Source organism: Egretta garzetta, unplaced genomic scaffold (genome assembly GCF_000687185.1).
Source record: "Egretta garzetta isolate BGI_Z169 unplaced genomic scaffold, ASM68718v1 scaffold360, whole genome shotgun sequence".
Classification (NCBI taxonomy): domain Eukaryota; kingdom Metazoa; phylum Chordata; class Aves; order Pelecaniformes; family Ardeidae; genus Egretta; species Egretta garzetta.
This window is the reverse complement of record NW_009258261.1, coordinates 1745962-1756373: the sequence shown is the minus strand read 5'-3', so window position 1 is coordinate 1756373 and position 10412 is coordinate 1745962. Positions and strand designations below refer to the sequence as shown.

The window sequence follows — 10412 nt, the reverse complement described above, 5'->3', positions numbered from 1 at the left end:
TGGGGGAGGTGGCAGGCGGTGGAAAGGGTGGGGTTAAACCGCGGGGACGCGAAATCTCTACCCTAGCACACAGGAGCATCGGCAGCCGGCACATGTTGCAACAAACTCGGTGAGAGGAAGAGAGAGGCGCAGTCTGTTGGCATGGATGAAACTTAGGCCAGCTCAGCCGAGTTAAATGACCGTGTGTTTATCGAGGCTTTTTTTTTTTTTCCTTTTAACCCTCAGACGTGGGGAGGAGAAATTGATGCTGAAACAGTGAGTTTTTTTCCAGAGAAAACCTGAGACGTAGGGTTGCTGCAGTGCTGGGTGCTGCTGCAATCCTCTCCTTGGCTGGAGGAGAGAGGCAGAGAGGAGGACGCGGGCACGGTAGTACCCGTCGGGTTTTCTTCGGGGGTGGTGGCGGGGCTGGAAGACTCGTGCAACAAATTAGCAGGCTGTAACCAAGTAGGTTAATTATTAATAACCTGCTCAGCGCTAGGATTTTGCTGTTACAGTATAGTGCTGAGGTGGTGGCTCTAAAGTATGGACTTCGGTGAACCTGAAAGGGGGAAAACGATATTTTTGCTAGAGTTGCCCTGAATGTATGTGCTCCTTCACGAGATTATGCTTTTTAGTCCTTAAATTTACCGAGACATGCTGTACCCCTCCAGGAGGGGACTTCAGGTTACTCTCTGTGATTGTGGCCAAACTGCTGCTCACGATTCATTAGTCATCCTTCAAAAATGTATGGTGAAAGTTACTTGAGTAACCCTTCAGTCCGACTTCCCAAAACGCTCAGTGCTGTTGGGAGTTGATTATTAAACACTAATGTTTAGTTTTAACTATGCAAATTAAGAGTTTACTTGGTTCAGTTGCTTTTTTCCCTATTTTGTTTTTTTTTTTTTTAAATTATTTTGAACACAAAGTGAGTTTGAGCACAGAAGAGTTTAATCTGGCTGTGGAAGGATGTATGCATAAAATTACACGCTAAATATATAATCTGAAAGTTGTTGAGGAAACATGATTATAGCGTTCTCCTTTGAGGAAATTTCCCTCCTGTCTTAGCCTCGAATTTAGTTCTCTGTTTCGAAGTTGCTTAAAACAGTTTCGTGTTCTTCTCGCAGTTCCACTTTTGCGTCAGCTTTTCATGTTACCACGGAGGCGTGTGTGTGCGGGTGGGGTGAGGGGAGCAGATGATGCCCCGGTGAGTGGTTCAGCCGGTGCTTGGTTCCGATGATGAGCTGAGGAACTGGCTGCTGGCAGCGGCCACCTTGTCACCTTAGTGGCCCAGCCTAATACCTGTTGAAACCGCCGGAGGAGTTGAGATAGCTCTGAATTATTACCAAATGCGTGGAGGAAACAAAACGGAGAATCGGCTTTTCTCGTTCAGCAGATGTGATTTCTCATGTTTTTTTCTGGGGCCGTGAACAACTTGAAAAGAGAATAGACTCTTCAAAAAACAATATTGCAGTGGAGATGAATTAAAAATCAGAATGTTTGTCACATACTTAAAAATAGAATGCTGTCGCTTAGAATCGAAATCTTTTGGCTTAAAGGAAACCCTGATTTTGCTGCTTGCTTTGAACATGTGACTGTCTGCCTGAGGTGTTGTGCAATACTGTTGTACGGCTATAAGGAAGCTACAGACGCTGCATAAAGGGATCACAAATTAGGATTTGTTTTAAGTAATTCTGTCATCTGTAAACTGGTTTTGCTTGGATTTTTGCTTGTTGCTTTTCCCCATGTACTATAAATAGACAAAGAAAACGGGTGAAAATGAGGTACAGCAGCAAGGTAACACTGCTGAAGGGCCTTGTTTTGAAGGTCATGCGTGAGACGACTGGGAGTGCTTGCTAGCTGTCCGATGCCCTGTCTCATAGTAGATGCAGCTCACTAATCTCCCTAGAGACTGTTCCTAATGAACACTGTCACTGGTGGTCAAAAATTTTATTGTTATTTCCTGTAAGCTACTCTGAAGTTTTTTAAATACTTCTGGGTAACGAAGATGCTGCTGAGGAGATCAGTATAAAAGTAGTGCTTGCTCAGAAAGGCTCTGATGAAAAATGGGAGTGGATAAAGTGGTTTTGTATTCTATGCTGACAAATCTGTGCAATTGTCTGCATGAATAAGTTACACTGTATATGGAGGAAAAAAATGCGGGATTTGAGGCTTCATCTTCTTGCCTACCCATCAGACTCCTTGGAGAATGAAGTCTTTCAGAGCAGTACTCCTCCATGGTGACTTATCAATGCCAAGAGCCTTAGCAATTGTCATTTTACTGCCACCTGGTGCAGCTAGTTTTGTAGTGGGACTAGCTCTGATAGTGATTTTTCCTGTTGGCTGTGTGAAACCACTTGAAGGAGAACAACTGGTGGCGATAAAAGACGGTTTGTGTCAGCACTGATTGTATTGAAACATAGGATGTAGTCCTACGTCTCCTACCACAGCCAATGTTGTCATTAAACAGTCAAGAAGCGGGGATGGCTTGTCATTGATACGTGCACTTAACTGAAATCCGTATAGCTGTATTTCTCTAGATTAACTAAAGGAGAGGAAAAAGATTAAACAGTATCAATTAAAATCCTCAGCCACCTTCTTTGGTAACTTGTTCTTTTTCCGCAGATGACTTCATTTTTGACAAATATGTGTCAAATTATCTTGTAAAATCTTTACTTCAGACAGCTTGTGAAACTTCATGTAGTTACTTGATGGGCCTTTTCTGTGTGCTGTCAGACTTGTGGGTTTTGATGGAAAGTGACAGCAGCTCTCCCAGAAATGCATCAGGGGTTGAAGTTCCAGATCTCTGTATTTTACTGAATTTGGCTATGCTTCCTGCTGTAAAAATCCCATTAATTTCTTCTTTTTCAGTTGAAGTATTTGCACTCTAAATAGTAGAGCCTGGTAGGCTTCTTGCAGGTTTGTCGGCGCACTGAAAGCTTCTTAAACTGCATAATTCTAAAATTTGCCAAGAACAGGCCAAAGGGAGGAAGTGGAGGGGAAGCTATTGGCAAGACTATTTTTTTTTTTTTTTTGTGGCAACAAGGTTTTAATAATATTTTTTATTTAGTGGGATTGTTGTGGTTTTTTGTAGAAAGCACAGAATATAGAAAAATTATTAAAATAATGAGCCTTTGAACGCATCTGGGTTTTATGTTAATGTTTCTGGAAGACCATTAGAATTGATGACCTTACAAAAGTTTGAAACCATCTTTTCCCTTTCATAGGTTGTCAGTTTGGGATTTTTTTTCCTAGTATGCCTATTTATTATATTTTCTGTTTCTACACAGTAGTAGTACATACGTAATTTTGAAGCAAGTAGGCATCCATTTGCTTTTCAAGTTTAAACTTTTATAATCTTTTTCAGATATACGCAATTTTAATTCCTAATGGTTGTTTGTAAAGTCACATTTTTAAGCCAAAATGTTAACAATTGATGAAGAAGGTGCAGCCATTATGGTTTTGTGCATGAAAAATCACCGGATTAGTATTTGATGTTTCTAGTGCATTGTAGGCTATATTCAGACAAGCGCTTTGCATGGTTTAGAGAAGAATTTGTGCCTGTGAATGCAGATAACAAAAATTACTAATGTAATCTCCCTGTTACTCCATGTTCTGACCTCACAAATACATATTTAGATGTTTTTATCAGTCTGCTACTACTTCACAGTTGCATTGCATAATCCCTGTGTGCTTAAAAAACAGCAAAAAATAGCCAAGAAAAGATGATGATGATATAATGAAATACAGGCTCTTCCCATCATTTTCTTACAGAATGAACAAGGCACTAACTGGAAGTTGGGGAATAAGTATCTTGGATCTGTTCAGGCACACTTTGTTTTTAACTGACAGGTATTTTGGGCTTGATCCTGCACTTCTCTTGTATCTTCTTCACCAATTTCATTGGGCCTTTCAGTATTTAAAAGACAAGCAAGTAAACCTCCCCAAGTCTCCAGATCATGTAAAACCCAGATCATTAAAACGTCTTGTGATGAACTGTGCAGAAGAATGATTGAATTGATGTCTCATGAGAAGCAATTAGCATTTAAATAAGGAAAAGAATCCCAGTGTGTGATGGGTGTGGTGCTGAGATTTTTAAAGGGAGAATTGATGAAACAATTTCATCAGCAGTTGGTTAAGAAAGCTTTGTTGTTCAAGAGAAATCCAATAGTAAGAGCTGAAAAGCGTATAACTTGGAACTAGTTTTGTTCATCTTTGTAAATAGATGAACAGTCCTGAAATTTAGCAGCTGATTCATCTTAAGCTTACGGAAGAGTTACTCTGAGAGTGGACTAATTCAATTTGTAAGTCAGCTCTAAAATGAAATGAGCAAGAAATCTTGATTTTTTTTTTTTAATTTCTGGGGGTTTTTTTGGTAAATTATTTTAATCTATAAAATATTAACTCTTGGTGGTTTCTGAACCACCAGGGCATATGCATATCTCTGCGAAATGTACAGTAAGCAGCAGCAGTGTGGTATTGGAAGTTTACGTGCCCCACCAAGGTGTGCGTGCGGGATGCCTGCTTCCTGCTGCAGACACCTGCCATTCAGCCTGCACCCGGTTTCCTGCTTTGCTGCTGAAGCAGCGCTCCTGTCTGCGCCCCCAGCCTGGTCCACCAGCCTAGCTGTTTGTGCAGCTGTGTTGTGAGCTGAATTGAGGAACCAAGGGGGTTGAGAAGTAACCGTTCTGTTTGCTTGTCTTGGGGGTTACGTGTAATGTCATACAGCAAGCTATGCTAATATGGGAATTCATGGACTGAGGAAGGGTGGGATTTCTTCAGTTCAGATTAAGGAGCGGCACAGCTGAATGTCGGACTGTACCCTGAATTTAGTGCTGTTTCATCATACTTGAGCAATGGTATTTTTTCAATCTGATATTTGAATGTTAGAAAACAGTAATGGAAGGCTGTCTTTGGGATGGAGGATGTTACTGCAAACTTACTGTTGATCTGCTTTTGAATAAAAACAATTAAAAGACACGCAAACCAGCTTACAGTTGATTACTCAAAGCACTCTCAATGTGCTTCACGTTTGTGTGCAGATAACAGGTACAGAAGTTCCTGCTTGGATTTAGAAGTCTCTAATTGGGTTAGGTGCTTATCTGCCATTAACAAAAATGGAAGTTAGCTGCCTAACCTGCTTAAAGATCTTTTACAAAATCCTCCTGGTACTTATATGCATCTTTAGCTACCTAAAACTGCTGGAGAAATGGTTCTCTTTTCCTTAAACTTGATAGGCTGGCATGAGATCTGCATCTTAAGTTTTACGGGATTGAAGGAGGAAAATTAACTTCCTTACTTGCAACTCCACCAATTTTTCTGAGCTTCAAATGACTTCTTCAGAAAGATGAAAAACTTCTTTTTTTTTTCCTGTACTTGTTAATTATGCTTGAAACCAAAATCAATAGGAGGTGAGAATCTTGTCATGTATTTGCATTTTAAAACATAGGGTTTGTGTTCTTAAACATTAATTTAGTTCAGTACTGTAAATTCAGGGGCAGATCTCAGAATTCTGACCTGAATATTCACAGTATGAATTTAGTTTGAATTGACTTTTGACTAACTGCATAGCACTTACAGGGAAACATGTCTTGATGGCTGGGAAGGTTAGTGTGCCAGCTGCGTATCCCATCACCCAGCCACTGGCTGCAAAGGCAGCATCTCCTGAAGTCAAATTGAAAGCCAGTGTCTGTTTACTTTTAACCCAAAAGCAGAATGGTCACTGGGGACAGTAACCTCATCAGACATACCAAGTTATAGCATCCTTGCTTTTGAAACATAGTTTTTAGTAGTGTGGTTTACGTCTGACAGTCTAGCAGAGGTAAAATTGTAAAGACGTGAAGTACGGTGCTTAAAGGATGGTGGTGTTAGTTGCCTAAATAGTGAATGCTCTCTATGCAGGCATAAAGGTGGTTGGAATATGGTTAAGGCAGTAGTAATTACGGTTTTAAGATAAAGCTGGAAGAGATCACAGGAGGACATGAATTATCTTGTTTGTGGAAATTATGGTTATCTGCATCTTGAACAGTTACACTAAATCACCTTTTTATTTCAAATACAGCATAAAAGTTGGAGGTAAGGCAGTGCCTCTCCAGCAGACTTTATCTTTTTAAATTCCCATTGCAAACCCCACTGATTCTTCCAACATGTTACCCATTCTTCATTCTTTATTACCAGAACTAGCATTGATCCACATGTTAAGTATCTGGGAGGAAGGTAGTTCATTATCCCCTTACTTAGCTTTCAGGTAATTATGGGAAGATAACACTCCAGCAGACCATACTAGGAGTAGTGGAAATTTGTGGGTCCTGCTAGTTCAATAGCTAACCAACTGACTTGATTGCAAAAAGTGTAAGAGAAATTCAGACCCCAGAGTGTGTCTTGTTATGGTTGAGCTTGCCTAAAGGCTAGCTGCTTCTGGTGCACCAGTGCTGGTGCTTGTCTGGCCCTGCCTGTGGGATGTCTGTGGATGAAGGTGGGAACAAGATGAGCAGTGTCAGGCTGCAGCGGCAGTGTGCTGGTATGTGAAAGGTTAAGCTGATTTAAAATGGGGTCTGCTGTGCTCCTGGCTTTGTGAGTCTTCCCTCTCCTGCACTGTTACTGGTGTTTGTACAGTACAGTGGCAAGCAAATTTAGTGACGTGAGCCAGCTGAAAGCTAATTGCTGCTTTATTGCTAGGTTCTTTATTGTCCTCTTTAGCTACCTGAACTGACTCATGACTGTCAAATCAGTACAAAGGTGGGATGGGACTGTGCAGTTTATAGGGGAAGGAATAAATTACAGGGATGTGTCAGCCATGACTGAAACTGTTTTAAACTGCAATGGAACTGTACCCCCTGACTTGTAATCGATGTGATGAATGACAATTAATTTTCTTCCAGGAAATATTTCTCTGGTGCCACTCAGTTAAACCTCTTCTCTTGATTCTTTATAATTTACTGTTCATTCAGGCTGAAGCCTTCTTAAAGGTACATAGAAACTGAAGTTTGTAAAACCAGAAGCTGGCAGCTCTGGGTTATTCCTAACAAACTGCACAATGTTGTAATTCTAAAGCTTGAACTGACCTTAGAATGACACAGGTCACTTCAACTACCACAGGCCCTCAAATACTGAGGTATTACACTTTAATACTAGTTTTTATAGCAAGTTGAGATCTTGCCCTTGGTTGTCAGTGTGAAATCTCAATTACTAAAAGAACCCAAAACCAACAATCAAAATCCTTTTTACTCTTAAACAAAGAAACTAAACTTTTTTTATCACAAGTTATTTTGCATGTGTGGTTAGGAACACCTTCACAGATATTTAGTGTGGCTGCAGGTATGCCAGTATAGAATGGTAATAATGGCACAATATACTAATTTATAGGGACACTGCCATGGTGTAAATTGTGTTACGTAAGTGTGGTGTACATGTGGAACCCCATTGCTTTTTTTGTCCCTGTAGAAAATCGTAACAAAACTCAAGTAGTTTATACCAGTAGAAAAATTGGAATATTTGTTAAACCTGGGATTGAGTTTACAGAAAACTTTTCGTAATGACCAGAGGGCTTTTCTTGCGTATGCCGAGATCTTCTGTAGGAACACTTGAGACAATTCAAATATGAACTGAACATCCTTTCAACCAATCCCACGATTTAATTTTAACGGGTAAAAAAATGTAGGGCTAATTTGCATTGAATTCAATAGGTACACAGTATTTAAATATCTTCTTAATTAAACCCAGACCTTTTGTGAGAGACCTTTATAATAAAATATAAACAGGGTTGGGATATTCTGGGTGATGTACTGGTAGCTGACTTTTTAATTAAAAATGGATGAAGAAATAGATCATGCTCCAGTCAAAGGTTTTGTGATTTTATCAGTTTGATTCGGGGCTGGAAGTATTCAGTTTGAGATAGTGGAGACCTTCCATCTGTAAGTATTCTGTCAGGTAGGAATTTTGCATAAACTGGTTTTAAGGAAGTTAAAAATACCTTTTTATTGTCCTGAATTACTTTGTAAAGATTAACTTGATGCCAACTTCGTAGGTGTTGCTACAATATTTGTAAGCAGCAATATGAAGTCAACAAAACTTTTGTTTCATAGGCGATATTTTAAATAGCGTACCTTAAAAGGTGAAGTTCTGGTAAGTTCTCTTTCCTGTTTGAGGAGCTAGAGGGAGGGAAGTGAAGTTGGTCAAAACGGTGACAGGAAACTAACAGTAGTGTAATTTACTCAGAAGATTCTGGGATTCTGATACTCAGAACTTACATTCGGCAGTAAATGAAAGGACTATTCAGCCTTAATACCGCAATCGGAAGCTGACATCGGTCGTCTCAGGGGTAGGCTCAGTACTCTCAGTCAAATAGGCTACTAGGGGTGTAAGGAGTTTTGGGTTCTCATTATTCTTTTATAAACCTTAATGTAGCAGGGATTTCCCCACCTCTTTGTAGCAGCTTCTGACAAGCTAACTTCTTGAGTTTCATCTTAACATAACTGCTTTGAGCAACACCTTTTAAACTTTGTGTGTTATCTGATTGCTTTGAGAAGCAAGACTCTGCAAAGAATAAACCTGCTGACATTAGGTAGTAGTCTGAGAAACGTAAATGTTTGTAGTGCTCACAGATCCCTTCAGATAGCTGCAGGGTCTGTCTGCATTACACCTAGAGGAGTTGGCTTCAATGATAATCTGATTGTCTACTGACAAGCTTGTAGGATGATGTTCCTACCTAATGAAGACTGACTCTTAATTCATGTGATTGGGGGAGTCTTGGTGAGACCCGGTGATGGAGCGTGGTCAAATCTGGCTTATGTTGTATAACCTCCTTGTTGGAACATGTTCTCTCTACTCGGTTGTGGTTATGACTTGGATGAGGTTTGAGAGGCTGCAAGTGGAGCCTTGCATTGTTCTTTCACTTCAGAACTGTAGCTCTTGTAGGGTGGATGATGGCTTTATCGTCTTTGTGCCTGCCTTCTATAGCCACTGCACAGGTTTTCTGGAAGCAGCTGCCTAGAATACTTGGAAGTTGTCCTATGGATCATAGGAAACACGGTCTAACTAATGTCATAAAGCCATTTTGTGTGTATTGTCACACAGTGCCAGATGACAGTCACTATCAGCTTGTGTGGAGGAAAATATTTACCTGTTCTGTAGTTAAAATAGTAACTTCTATTCTGTATGTCAGCAGTGGTTCACAAAACTGGGCTGTGAGTTACAATTCTGGATTATATTTAGAGAAAAAGCCATGTATTTTATGTACTAATGCTCATAAAATTATATAAGGCCTAAAGTTGTGTTCTCTTGCATTTCTAAGATTCATATGTTGTGTAATCACCTTCATGAGATGTTTTTATTAAATAATTTTTATTTATGAAGTAGTAAATGCAATGGTGATGTTAATTTCCATGTTACCTGCTGTTTGAGGGTATTCCTTAATTGCTGCATTCAATCCTCCATAGGAAACATAATCCAAATAGGCTTCTTGGAATGTCTGATCAGAATGAATGAGAAGGGAGCTGTTCACATTTGGACTGTTGCTTTAGTGCTTGATAAAGTCAAAGTTTAGAAGTGTATTCTTTAACTTCCACTGTAGTTTTTCCTTGGCTGATGGCAAAAGTTTGGGATGTTGAAAATGGTTTGCAGACCTCATTTTGATAATTAAAATGATTGGCCTGTGAGTACTACATTACAACATTTTAAAGGTTTTTATTCAAGCCAGTTAATTACCATTGGATTGAATAGTACACGTTCGTTAGATCAGCTTGTCTTACTTAAGTATATTAACCACTAAAGGAAAAAAAAAAGTTTCTGTAGGATACTGGATTAAATGCTACATGGAGTGAAATGTTTTCTGTGTAAGGAAGTTGCAACAGTTTGCATATTTTCCTTTTTTTAACACCGTTTCAGTTGGAAACCAGGGATTTTCACCCATCTGTGTGCAGACATGTTTATTCAGCATATTTTTAGAAGCTGGGTCTAAGCTTTTATCCCTGTGACTGCAAATGTGATGTGCCAAATGAATTGAGAATGAACGGTGCGGTTATTTCCTGAAGTCTGTAGGTAGCTCCAGTATTGCTGCTGCTGCAGAAGTATTGTTGTAGTTGGGGGGGGTGCAATGTAGGACTCTGTGAAAATTACCAGTGAAGCTGGGAGGCATTATTTCAAAGCAAGAACAAGAGTATGTTTGAAAACTCTTCTGTACGAATAGAGCTACAAAAGGAGGGACAGCAGAGAGCATCGTAGCTGCTGTAAAGCTACTTTGTGAAGCGGCTGAGTGCATGGTTGAGGGTTAGGGGGAGTGGAAAATGAAGAGTAACGAGGAGGCAGTAATTAAATTTGTGCATGCTGGAAACTGAATTGAGAAGATCCAACTTCATATGGATCACAAAGACAGTGATGACTTTCCTGAAAAATAAAATGACAAAAGCTCAGCATCATCCACCTGCCATGAGGGTCTT

At 39.8% G+C, this 10412-nt stretch overlaps 1 protein-coding gene across 6 annotated transcripts in view; it reads left to right on the top strand.

Moving 5' to 3' along the window:
• Positions 1-10412, top strand: part of B3GNT2 (UDP-GlcNAc:betaGal beta-1,3-N-acetylglucosaminyltransferase 2) — a 28982-nt gene that overhangs the window by 6981 nt on the left and 11589 nt on the right. The window contains exon 1 of one of the 6 annotated variants that reach the window (XM_035893445.1): positions 74-109. The exons of 3 other annotated variants lie outside the window; for them this stretch is intronic. The gene's annotated coding sequence lies outside the window, so the exon portion shown is untranslated. Of the gene's footprint in view, positions 1-73; positions 182-208; positions 256-10412 lie in introns of those variants that run through there. 2 more of the 6 variants (XM_009642456.2, XM_035893404.1) reach the window with 2 other exon arrangements.